Genomic DNA, 13,896 nt, shown 5'->3' on the forward strand with positions numbered 1-13,896 from the left:
TGAACATGATTTAAGTGAGCATTAAAAGCACATCCAAATGGACAATATACTGTATCAGTGACAAAAAATAATTTTCCTCAGTCTGAAGAAGAAGCTCACTTTTATGTCTTCAGAGAATCTTGTTCTGGTAATTGATGGGATGGGGCCAGAAGGAGCCAGTTGTTCACATAATGATGTGTGCACAGGCCCAAGAAATGCAGATGACAAGAAAAGGCTTGAACAACTCTGCAGAACCTGACCCTGGATAGACTCTGTTATGGAAATATGAAGATAAGCATCAGTAGCATTGAAGTTGGTCATCCAGAGCCCTGGTGCAAAGTTCCATCATTGGTTGAAAAAAAATTCTATGGTTAAGCAAGGAGGATCTAAAAATTAGTCAAGCTGATGCAGATCAATGATAGGATGCAAGTCTCCCATTCTCATTGGGTACATCAAATAAACAGGAATAAACAAACCAGCCAGAAAACCAAAGTAAAAAATGAAGAAGATAGTCTGAATGAGGCAGATGTTAATAAAATCCCCAATTCTTCCTCATATTAATAAGGAGAATGCTAATACGTTTTCTGACAAAAGTTAAATTGAAGATAAATAAATCAGGACTGTTATGAGAGTAAGATAAATCTGAGAAAACTGTGACCTGTTTAAATTGATCAGAGGTTCCATCCTAACCCCCCAAAGGATAAAAGAGGGTCCATCCATTGAGAGTCTAAATAAACCTATTTTAATTTGCAAGACTTCCTATTTATAAACAAGTAATTAATATTTAAAAGATGCAGGACAATTCTAATATTTTCTATAAAATGCTCAAAGTCATGATTATTTTTAATACCTTCTATTGTAAAAACTAAAATGGAAGAAAACATTTAAGAGCTCAGCCATCTCATATTTTTAACAAAACCCTTCACATCAGCATCCTTTATAGGTCCATTTCTCATTCTAACATTTTGCTTACCTTTAACATTGCTTAAGAAAATTCTTGTTGTTAATTTCTTCTGGACTTCTTATTTTCTCTTTCAATTAAAGTTCTAGTCTAAGGCAACCATATTTTGTAAACAAGAACTTTTCATAAGCATGTACCAAAATGTATTCAATTTCAGATGCAGGTAGTACTAAAGAAATTTGCTGTATTAGTGTCAGTTGAATTAATCTAATATGTGCATCTGTTTTGAGATTTTACTGTTCTAAAAGAGAACAGCAAAATGTTCCATAACAAATTCAACATGACACATATGGCAAATCCACTGTTATCACATGATGATTCTATACCTGAAGTAATCATAAAACCCAATAAATATTTATTTCATGATGATGAGAAACCCATTTAAAATAAAAATGTATTTTCAAGATGGCTGGTATGGGTATTAAAATTTTAATTAAAGTACAGAACAATGTTTCAACCTTCTTAGGTAATCTTCAGATTAACAAAGAAAGAAGAACATTTATTTCTAATGTACTCTTGCCATACAATTCATAATAAATATAAGTGAAATAAAAGTATTTTCAGTACAATTTTTCAAATTGAGGAGGCTTTCCTCCCTTAAAATGAGAAGCATAAATTCAACCTATGTCAACTTTCCTGCTGATTTAAAAAATCTTCCATCAGTTTAAACTTCTTGAAATATTTTATATTAGTTTATAATGAAAAAACATATCACTGACTATGAAACAGATTATTTATGGATTAAATGTTAGTGACCATATTATCACTTTTATTTAAAATAAATTTGATGTAAAAATGAGATAAAAACCATAACCTTGCTTTTCAACATGTCTCAATCATTTTCTAAGATATGTTATGGACCAATGATATTTTTTCAGCATACCCAATTTCATGTTACCTAAACAAAATCAAAATAAATTTCCTAAATCTGTTAAACATGTTTCTGTAAAACTTTCAAAAAAATTTGATTAATAAAATATGCACAAATAAATACACCCCTACAAACACTTTGTGTAGGGCGTCCCCAAAACATAATCCATCCAACACTAAATAATACACCAAACCTAATTATACAAAAATCACTCTTCCCCAAATATTCCCATATTTAAACTCTTGCAATTAAATACTTGTTATTGGTTAGCAATACATTTAAAATGGTATCCTTCTTCATTTTCTCTCTGACCTTTAGGTGTAGAAAACCATCCCGAATCACTTCAATATATCTCTAACCATATTTGACTAAATATAATCCCAATCAATTTATCTAAAATTGAAATCCCTCATTAACCACTTTTTCAATATTTATATTAGTAGCAAATCTGTCTTATTATACATTTTTACAATGGCCCTTTATATGACCAGTGTTCTTTAGCACTTGCTAATTAAAAAGTTTCTACCCTTGAAAAATCATAACTCATACAAATTCATACTCTTGACTAATGTTTTTCGTCTTCAATCTAAGAGGCTACAATTTATTCTAATACATGGAACCACAGTATTCCTCTTTTTCTCAATAATTTCTACTCCAGCTGCAGCTCTGAATTCTCCTATTTTGTTTCCAAAACCCCTAACATTTGTTAGGGGCTAACTAAGCTTGTTGCCAAAGTTAGCCTATCATTTCACAAGCTCCTTTATAACTATGTAACTTCAATTTAAACTATTTGTAATGAATATATAACTTTTACAATTCCAAAACATTCTGCTTGAACCCATCTCTAAAATTTAACTCATCCTTAATAGTTAACCAAAACTTTAGTTCACAGATACAGCCAGTCAATGTTTTACTTTTGTTGTATTTCTGATAATCTTTCATTAAAGCTTTAAGTCCTAGATACTTCATTCCCACACCTATTGCAGTGTTCGAAAGAGTACTCTAAAGGAAATCCACTTATTAAACTATCTAACTTTTAAGCAATTATTCTGAAACATACCATTTCCAAAATCATGTGTTTCTACATGTACTATGAAATATAACATTCTTTGACAGCAGTAATTGAAAAGTCACACATAATAGAGTATAATTATAAACTATTAGTACAATATATTATACTTTATCAATTGACTGACAGACAGATTTTGATCTTACTCCTACTCCTTGAAGTCCCTCTGCGTTTTATGCTTTCCATATAATGAGGCAATTTATAAATAACATGATCCATACACTTACTCCTTAAACTGATAACGCTAATAATTTTATATAATACAAACAAGTTATATATCTGACAATTACCGTATTTAAATTTCTTATCTTCCAACATTTAAAGCAAATATGTTGAAAGTGTTGTATCCTTTTTTTAAAAGCAAATTAATTTTAAATATTTCTTGTTTAAGTTTTTCAAATTAATTTAAACTTACCGGCAACGAAAAAATATTTAGGTATACTCTCGTAACCAAACGTCCAAAGTTGCAATTACACCTTTTTTACAAATAAAACACTCACTCAATCAAAAGGTTAAAAACAAATAAATTATAGTATTTGAAATTTGCATTATTTTGCTATTTATATTTTGAAAGCTTTTGTTACTCTGTACTCTCGCAAACAAAAGTCAAAATTTACAAGTCATGCAGTTACAATTTAAACTTTTGTTGTTGACAAAAAACTAAGAGTTTACTTATTGGATCATTGGTACGTTTACAGATTTATTTGGTATTATGCACAAAGCTACACAACGGGCATATGTACTTTGCCCACCACGGGTATCTAAATCCGATTTCTAGCATTGTAGGTCCGCAGACATACCGCTGTGTCACTGAGGCGCTTTCCAGATTTGTAACTCAAAACTCTCATTTCCGATTTTCCGTGATTAACAATGTACAGCGCCTATTGTGTGGCTTTTTGCTAAAACGAATTAGAAAACTTGTAAATTATCATCATTAAATTTCAAGTTGCTTTGTTATTTAAAACATATTCAAAGTTAAAATAATATAAATGGTTGCTTATTCCATATAATTAGATATAAAAAGGAAAGTTAACATAGCATTACATTTACGGACAACAAAAGACCCAAAGGTTCATCTCGGCTGTCTTATTTTCTAAACAAAATTAAGATTACCAGACAAAAAATAAAATAAATAAAGATAAAAATTTAATAAAAATCTTAAATCTCGTATAATTATCAAGCTTTCTCTTAAACTCACTTAAATTTACTGTTTCGATAACATCTGAAGGTTTGTTTGTTTTGTTTTGGAATTTCGTGCAAAGCAGCTCGAAGGCTATCTGCGCTAGCCGTCCGTAATTTAACAGTGTAAGACTAGAGGGAAGGCAGCTAGTCGTCACCAACCACCGCCAACTTGAGCTACTCTTTTACCAACGAATAGTGGGATTGACCATAACATTATAACGTCCTCACGGCTGAAAGGGCAAACATGTTTGTTGCGACGGGGATTCGAACCCGCGACCCTCAGATTACGAGTCGAACGCCTTAACCTACCTGGCCATGCCGGGCCACATCTGAAGGTAATCCATGTCAAAGGTTAACCACCTTATTAGTCGAATAAAAACCGTCTTACTTGAGGATGATTCTACATTGCCAAAATTTACATTTATGGCTTCTAATCCTATTAGTTTTGTCAATAAGTATGAAAAAATATGATATATCAACACTTTTTTTAATTCTTTTATCAAGGGAAACCAGTTTGTTGTATCTCAGTCTAGCCTCACATGACAACCTCTCCATTCCAGACATCATTCTGGTAACCTCCACAGGACCGTTTTCAATAATGCAGTGTCCTTCCTGAGGTAAGAAGCAGAAGACTAAACACAAAATTCCAAATGTGTCCTAACCAGTAACTTATTCAAATTAAGCTAAGCTTACCGTCAAGTTAAGAATCTTAAGGTACACTCTCGTAGTTAAAAGTCAACACTTACAGGTTGTGCAGTTACAATCTAAACTTTTGTTATAGACAAAATATTTTACTTCATTTTAAATTATATAATAAAATCGGATACTTACTAACGTAAAACAGCCCGATCTTTAGACCTGTTGAGTTGTATGCAATATACGTATAGATACAACCTAAAATCCTATTTGTTCTGTCATTAGTAGCACTACATCGCTTGAATGGCTTAAAAGACTAATCGACAATTACACCAAGATCCATTTCTTTCATTATGATTATACCCATTCTAATTATACTTATAATTCAAATTATGATAACCCACATGCACTACCTTGCGTTTATTATAATAAAAACCCACCTTCTATTTATTTTCCCTACTTAATAAATAATTTAAATCTTTTGGTAAAGCAGCAGCATCCTGTTCACAGCTAACATCATCTAAAATGTTAATATTGTCAACAAATTTAAGTAATTTATTAGCCATTCTTTTATCTATGTCACTGATGTAAATCAAAGAGAGCAAGGATTCTTATACAGCTGTGAAGTACCCCACTTATGACATTAATTTAATTTAACTGAATTCCGTTTGTAAAGATCCTCTACTTTTTACATCCAGCCATTTGTCGATACAATTACCTAAATTATCCCCAAACCTGTAAAGATAATTTTCATAAGCTTTTTATTTAGTACCTGGATTTATTTAAATCCAGTTATACCAAACATACACTTTTACCCTCATCTGCCTAAGCAGTAACCTTTCCAAAAAAATGTCAAAAGATTTATAAGTCAAGATTTTCCCTTAGTAAGACCTTAGTGAATCCAATAAAATTGTAAACTTTTTTACATGATTTTGCAAAGCATCTTTTATTAAACTTTCCAAGACCTTTCCGACAACTGATGTAAGATTCATAAGCCTACAATTACTGGAGTAATTTTTTTTTACTTCTTTCGAAAAGAGGAGCAATGTTAGCTAACTTCCAATCCTTTAGTACCTGCCCACTGTTCAAATAATTACAAAAACATTATTAGCAAGTGGCTCACACATGCAATCATTTAACCTTCTTTAAAACTTTTGTGGAAATATTATCTGGCCCAAATCATATTTTTGGTGCCTTAATGTTATATTTCTTAACATAAACTTGACTATACGTATCGAAACTTCAGCTATGTGTAATTTGCACCGAGGTTAAAAATATTGTTTTTTTTTTAGTATACATTGAATGCGTCTGTATGAAGTCCTAGGTAAAATAACAGTTTTAGTTTACATTTTTCACAAACTTTATATGCATTTTTATTTGTTGCTAGGCTTTTAAACTAACATATTCAGAACACCTAACAAGTTCTAATACAATAAATCAAATCAAAAAATTGAAAACTTTATACCATATGAAAAAAAATGGTAAATTATAAGCATATTTTTCCCGTGTTCACAACGTTTGAGACTGAAAAATCTTTTATATCGTGATTTTAAACTTGAATTGATCGGAAAATGAGTGTTGAGAACCATTTTTCGTCGAGGGGTCTGAAGTATGCTAAACAAAAACTGAGGGAATACACTTTACATTTTTATTGTGTAGTTTTTTGGTGGGCGCACATGTTGAAGAATTCAGGAAATTAGCATGCTTTAAATAGAAAAAGAATTTTCTTCCCATATTAATCTTTGAGAGCTTCTATTAGTTCAATGAGCTACGGTTTAGGCACTCAAATTGTTCCAAGGGAAGGTGGTAATGTTTTACTTGAACTATTCCACTGTGGTCTCTTACAATTCTAAGCAAGGAGGCGTTCACTTTAAGCCTCTTCGCTTTCAGATATTAAATATTGTGAGTTCACGCTAATCAGATTATTCTCATTGCTTTCATATTCCAGATGTTATTGATTCAGTAGCCAACCAGTTATATCTTCCTAACAGAGTTCTTCCCATGAAATAGTGCTTCATCCACAAATTTTTGTTCGATCTATTCTCGTTTCGGTAAACCTCAGATTGATTTTTTTGCTACTAATAATTTCAGTTCGAAGATGGCTTTTCGCAATAAAGTTCAGTTGAATGTAGCATTTCTTTGGTAAAATTCTTCATTTCGATTCTCATAGAAGGAGGGTTCTAGACTCCTCATAATTCCACACAAATAAAGCATCAATTCCTGCGGCATTGGTTGGAATCAGTTTTCCACATCTTTCTCATAATTCTGAGAACAGCCTTACCTCAGCTTAGTGAGTTAGAATTTCGGTTTTTACTCTGTTTCTTCAGGTTAAGTGAGGCATGACAGGTCCCATAATTTTGAGCTCAGAGTATTGCATTTTGCACTTACTCAAGCTGACAGGGGAGGGTTTGTTCATTTTCATGTTTCTTGTCTTTTCTTTATAAATTTGAGAGTTCAACATGCAACATTTTGTCACTTTCAGGTTGGTTTCCAATAATACATTACTAAACAACAACAAATGCAAAGTGGTCCTAGCTACTACGCCTTGGATATCGATTTGTATCAACACAGCAGCCCTATAATTTCAATAACCATACATGGAACCTCATCTGCCTGGTTTCGGCCTAAACGATTTCATATTATTCTAACAAGACCTAGGTTTTCCTTTGTGGCTTGTCGACTTTTACCATCCGGGAATTAAGTTATATGATGTCCGACTGTCGGAGGCGGTCTACTGTAAGGCAAACTAGGCGATGGCCTAGGCCTCGGACAAGACCGCTACAGAGGAGAATATTTTTTAGCCTAGCAAAATCACTTCTTCCAGCCTCACTCAAAGCATGGACTCAATGTTTTTTTCATTCTTTTGTATGTTAGATACTCAGCAGTTCTACACTGTTGTGCAGTGAAAGGGTTAGAATAAATATTACAATGGTTGGTATCAAGTAGGCAACTTTTCCTGACAAGACTGAGGTATATTTGTTTGACAAGGCTACTGTCCATCAGGGTACTGGCACAGTAATTGGTATAGTACTGTATCTAGGACTGAGCTATTAAATATTAGCTATCTTAGAAACTGGTTAAAATTATCTTGTATAATTAGTGGAATATTGCTTAACAGACTGCAATTATACTTGATTAAAAATAGTGATTTCTATCGGCTAACAATCTAATTTAAGTGCACAAATATGTACAATTTTAAAAACATTGTTTTAACCTTATTCACACAAATATCCTTTTCTTAAACCAGTTAATGTACCACAAAAACATCGTAACTAATATTTACTTTAATATTATACAATGTTTAATGTCTTAATTCTGTAAGGAAATATTCTTTAAAAGTCCCAAATTTCTCTAGTGTGACAGGTGTGACATATTTTTTTAAGGTTTGTTCCTTCTGTATTTTTATTATCACCCCTTTAATGTATGCAAACTTTAACACAGTCTACTCCTATAAAATTGAATTTGCTCAGATAAACCATGATTTTTATAGCTCGAAGTTTTGTTTGGTCACAGAACTATCAAATAGAAAATCAGACTCCACCTCCTGTTACATCCTTTCTTTCAGGATTTGTTAATGGTTCTCTTACTACATTTAGTTATACGTTACCTATAACTAATAGGATGCAAAGGATTTCTTCTATCAAATGGCGTTTTCTATTTTTCTATGCTGAGATCGTAATCGTTAGTTTCAATTAGAATGGGAAAAGCAACCAGAAATTTCGAATAATTTGTAACGGTTACTGTGACATATAATAAGATTATATCCACCGCAAAAATGTTCATGAATGAAAGAGAACGTGACAAAAACAGAAAATTTGAATCGGATTTTGCAAACAGACGGAAGCTGGTGACTTTTAAAAAATGCAAAGAACAGTTAAGTTGTTCAATGCCGAAATATTTAAAGGCAGAAAAAGTAAATCAGTCTGAAGGTGCAATTGAGAATGAAAACGAAGATGCGAGAAATGGTTTGGCCCAAGAAGTAGGTTCTTAAAGCACGTTCGTTCATTATGAGTTTGATAATGCTCTGATAGACACACCTGAGGGTGTGTTTACAAAAAATCAGCAAGATTCCATCAACGTTAACACATTAAGATCTGGTGATCTTAACGAAACATATAAAGCTATTAGTTTCGTTCCCGGTGACTATAATTTTGCAAAATTTTATATCAGTGGTTCCCAACTAGGGGTGCGAGATAACATTTCAGTTTTTTTTGTTTATATTAAGGGTACTGTCCTATATATTCAAAAATTACGTTCGATTTTTATTTCTTATTTTTCTTGTTACAGACGTAGCTTTTTACCTTGTTACGATAAACTATCGTTTCTCCTGTCACCAGCACAGACCGAAATTTTAATGTACAACTGTAAACAAACAACACACGAAACGTTAACGCTACCTAAATACTCGGCACAACTAATTAGGTTACGTTCGTGAACGCCGTCTTAAAGTGTCTATTATTTATTTATGTTATGTATTCACGTGATCGTGACTCGAGAAACTTCCATACGTGACGTCATGTGACGTATATTCTAGAATGTTCTAGAAAGTTTTGCAGCGTATATAAACCCATGCGTGATGCTATGGTAGTCAGTGCATTTTTTATTTTGTGTTCGTGCAAAAAAACTTCATTATGTCAAAGAAAAGGAAATGGAATGATAATTACGTGAAGTTTGATTTCACTTGCATCGGAACAATTCAGAATCTGCAAAAACCTCAGTGCATGCTTTGTACCACTATCCTTTCAAACACAAATTTGAAGCCATCTAAGCTGCAGGAAAACTTCAACAAAAGGCATGGTGGAGCAGCTGTTGCAGACTATGATGTTAAATCGTTGAAAGATAGAAGGACCCGCTTTGATTCTCGAACAACTCTTCCAAAATTAGGTTTTATATCTGCTGACAAACCACTGCTGATAGTTTCAAACTACGTGGCGTATAAAGTAGCCAAATTAAAGAAGCCCCATACAATTGCAAAAGAGGTGATAAAACCGTGTGCATTAGAAATGGCAACAATCGTTCTGGGAAAAGAAACCTCAAACAGGCTTAAATCAGTGCCGTTATCAAATAATGTTATTCAAAACTGAATTGGTGATTTGAGTTCGGACATTTTGGACCAAGTTATCGCAGATATCAGAGCTAATACCTTGAAAATCTTTCTCCAATTGGACGAAACAACTGTTGTTGCAAATTGCAGTCAACTCATCGCGCTAGTGAGATATGTCCATGATGGTGCCTTAATGGAAGATTTCCTGTTCTGTGGAGATCTGAAAACAACCACAAAAGGGAAAGATGTTTTCCAGTGTGCGAAGGACTTCTTTGCGAAATATGATCTGCTCGGAGAAATAGAATCACAATACTTCGACCAAATGCTAGCCTATTTGAGTGATATTTTCACTCGTATGAATGGCCTGAGTGTATCTCTTCAAAGGAAAAACAAAAATATATTGAAATGCTGCGAAAAGTTAAATGCTTTCAAAGAAAAGTTACATCTTTAGTGTCGACGAGTTAAAAGAGGGAATCTTTCAAATTTTCCATCACTTGAAGAAATGGTAGGTGAGGATGAGTCCCTAATTTCATGTGTGTGTGAAGAAATTGTGGATCATTTGGAAATACTATCAAAGTCATTTGATGGATATTTTGTAGGAGAACTGGAAACTTCTAAAGAATGGATTATGAATCCATACTCTTTCAATTTAGATAAGATGTCGAATGATGAAGAACTGAAGGAAGATCTTATTGAACTGCGCACAAATCGAGTTCTTGAAATGCAGTTTGAAAGCAAAACTTTGGAACAATATTAGTGTTCGGCAACGGACATGTTTCCAAGACTTCGTGAAAAAGCACTAAATGTGCTAATCCCATTCGCGACGACATACTTATGCGAGTTTGAATTTATTGCCTTTTTGTCAATCAAGACAAAATTTAGAAATCGCTTGGGTGCACAGGAAGACTTGCGGATTGCTATCAGCAACAAAGTGCCACGCTTTGAAAAACTCGTAAGAAATAAACAGGAACAAAAGAGTCATTAAATTTAAATTGGCTTATGAACATTTCAACATTTCAAATTCAAAGAAATTTCATTTCATGTATGGATGAAAATTTATTTTTTGTAGGCCATGTAGAGTTTATGCAACTTTTAGTTTGTTGTAATATTTTTTTATTTTCCAAATGTTTCGTTTTTGTTTATATATCATTAAAAACTAATTATAAAAATTTGTTTTGGCCACCTTCACTTTTATTCTTAAATAAATAATTACTGTGAGGGGTGCGAGAACATATTAAATTTTTTTAGTGTGCGAAGCATAAAAAAGGTTGAGGACCACTGTTTTATATAGATAGAGTAAATTGTATTATTGGCCCGGCATGGCCAAGCGCGTTAAGGCGTGCGACTCGTAATCTGAGGGTCGCGGGTTCGCATCGCCATCGCGCCAAACATGCTCGCCCTTTCAGCCGTGGGGGCGTTATTTAGTTACGGTCAATCCCACTATTCGTTGGTAAAAGAGTAGCCTAAAAGTTGGCGGTGGGTGGTGATGACTAGCTGCCTTCCCTCTAGTCTTACACTGCTAAATTAGGGATGGTTAGCACAGATAGTCCTCGAGTAGCTTTGTGCGAAATTCAAAAACAACAACAAATTGTATTATCAAAGAACAGATTCTGAAAGAAAACGTATCTCTCACCAGTGGATGATAAAAACTGACGTTCTTTTCGTTTGACTACGTTAGAATTCTAAACAAAAGAAATGCTTTCGTTGGTTTACTTTACAAGCAAAAACAGTGTTTATTGTTTTCCCTGTTATATATTCTCATCCTCTAGTGTAGCGTTAATATCTCATGACTGTAATGATTGGGAGAATATCAACAGTAGTCTCAAGTTTCATGAAAACAGTTCACATCACACAGAGTATGCCTTGAAATGGTTGAAATCAGAGAATAGGCTGAAATCCAGGTAGACTATTCATACAACGATTCAAAATCAAATACAGCAGGAAAAGCAACGCTGGCGTGATATTTTGGAAAGACTCTTGGTTATGATTCAGTATTTAAGGGACGAAGAGATAGAGATAGTTTACAACAGGAAAAAGGTGAAACCTTTAAATCAGACTAAATTCACTACAAAGTTTGATCCTTTTTTTTCGAGAACACTTACAACGCATAGAAGAAAATAGTCTTCATAATCATTCTCTTGGTAGACTCAGCAGATAGCCCGATGTGGCTTTGCTATAAGAAAACATACACACTCATAATCATTATTTGAAAAAACAAACAAACAAAACAACAACATTCAAAATTAATTAATAGCATTAAGGCCAAACATATTTAAAACTTGTAATTATTTAAAATACGCAGCAAAAATATTATTTAATAATTCTGGACTCTACTACAGACCAAAGTCACATCAAACAAATGACGATGATATTGTATCTTGTGCCTGAAAAGCCACGAGATGATGAAAAACATTTTGTCGGATTTTTACTCGTAGAAAAAACTTATGATGAAGAATTAACGAACTGCGCACTTTCGCAAATCCACAATCTAGAATATGATAGTATGGCTAACATGGAGAAAGGAGAAAATAAGTGGTGTAAAGACTTTTGTTTGTTTGAATTTCACACAAAGCTACTCGAGGGCTATCTGTGCTAGCTGTCCCTAATTTAGCAGTGTGAGACTAGAGGGAAGGCAGCTAGTCATCACCACCAACCGCCAACTCTTGGGCTACTCTTTTACCAACGATAGTGGATTTGACTGTAACTTTATAACGCCCCCACGGCTGGGAGGGCGAGCATATTTGGCGCGACTCGGGCACGAACCCGCGACCCTCAGATTACGAAGTGCACGCCTTAGCGCGCTAGGCCATGCCGGGCCCTAGGTGTAAAGACAATAATACCATATATTAATTCTTTAGCATTTACACCGTGCGGATTTCACAGCTAGAATTTAGTACTTGGTGAAGCAGCACTGTCTAGTACGAAGGCTAGATTATTTTTTGGTGTTTTATATAAGCTGTACATGTTATGTTTTGGCTCATCCAATAGGTGTATTGTGTTAAAAGGAGTAAATATCACTGTCAAGCTTTTGCCCGAAACCAAATTGGAATGCAGAATGGAATTTGGAAAAGACTGCCCGATACCATTTAAACAACATTGCTGATTGCCTAGAAAAAAACATTTTGTAGTGAATGCAGTTCGACACAAGAAGAAATTTTGTCGTGCGAGATTGCACTTTATTAAGTAGTATGGAACAATATTTTTTGTGAAAATAAGCCTTTGGCAACAATGTAATGTGCAGTTAGACACGGTACTGAAGCATTTCGAGGAATGTCTATGCTGGCCAAATTATCATAGAAAAAACGATTTTGACTATACTATAGTGACTGTCAGCGAAATAGTTGATTAAATAGGCATTACGATTAATTTTAAAGGAATTAAATGGCGTAAGGAGTAAATACATTTTGATTAATAGTGTCAAGTTGAAGCTAGTGCTGACTCTGTAAATATTTTCAAAACTGATTATTTTAATGCCATCGTCGATATGATTTGTGTATGTGATGAACCTTGATTTGAGGGGTTAAATATTTCTACACTAATTTTGGTTTTCTCTACAGTATTTCATCTTTAAAGAACACATCCGATGAAAAACTTTTACACTGTTTCAAAGAACTACAAGTGCTTCTTACACTGTCTGTGTGGTCCGACTCTGATATAAACGACGGAATTTAATATTTTCCTATACTGAAAATGTATTTCTGCTGATACATGCCTCTACAGGTTTCAGATCTAGTACTGTAAATAGTAAAGTGAATATTAAGTGATAATAAAGATGTTATATACAGACCTAGTAAAGAGAACGCATTAACGTATGTGGAAAAAATTACAAGACTTTGGGCAATATAGTGTTGTATAAGTTTGTTTGTTTGTTTTTGAATTTCGCGCAAAGCTACTAGAGGGCTATCTGCGCCAACCGTCTCTAATTTAGCAGTGTAAGTCTAGAAGAAAGGCAGCTAGTCATCACCACCCACCGCCAACTCTTGGGCTACTCTTTTTTTTAACGAATAGTGGGAATGACCACAACATTATAACGCTTCCACGGTTGAAAGGGCAAGTATGTTTGGTGTGACTGGGATTCGAACCCGCAACCCTCGGATTACGAGTCGAGTGCCTTAATCACCTGGCGATGCCAGATTTTTCTTTAAAAGGTTTAC

General features: G+C 33.8%; 1 protein-coding gene across 7 annotated transcripts in view; it reads right to left on the minus strand.

The window, feature by feature from the left end:
• nopo (TRAF interacting protein no poles) overlaps window positions 1-3,638 on the minus strand; it is a 48,629-nt gene extending 44,991 nt beyond the window's left edge. The window contains exons 1-2 of one of the 7 annotated variants that reach the window (XM_076453731.1): window positions 3,296-3,622; window positions 1,755-1,838 (exon numbers count right to left, since the gene is read on the minus strand). The gene's annotated coding sequence lies outside the window, so the exon portion shown is untranslated. The other 6 variants (XM_076453723.1, XM_076453748.1, XM_076453761.1 and 3 more) reach the window with 6 other exon arrangements.
• Window positions 3,639-13,896: the final 10,258 nt, after the last annotated feature.

Source organism: Tachypleus tridentatus, chromosome 1 (genome assembly GCF_004210375.1).
Source record: "Tachypleus tridentatus isolate NWPU-2018 chromosome 1, ASM421037v1, whole genome shotgun sequence".
NCBI classification, from domain to species: domain Eukaryota; kingdom Metazoa; phylum Arthropoda; class Merostomata; order Xiphosura; family Limulidae; genus Tachypleus; species Tachypleus tridentatus.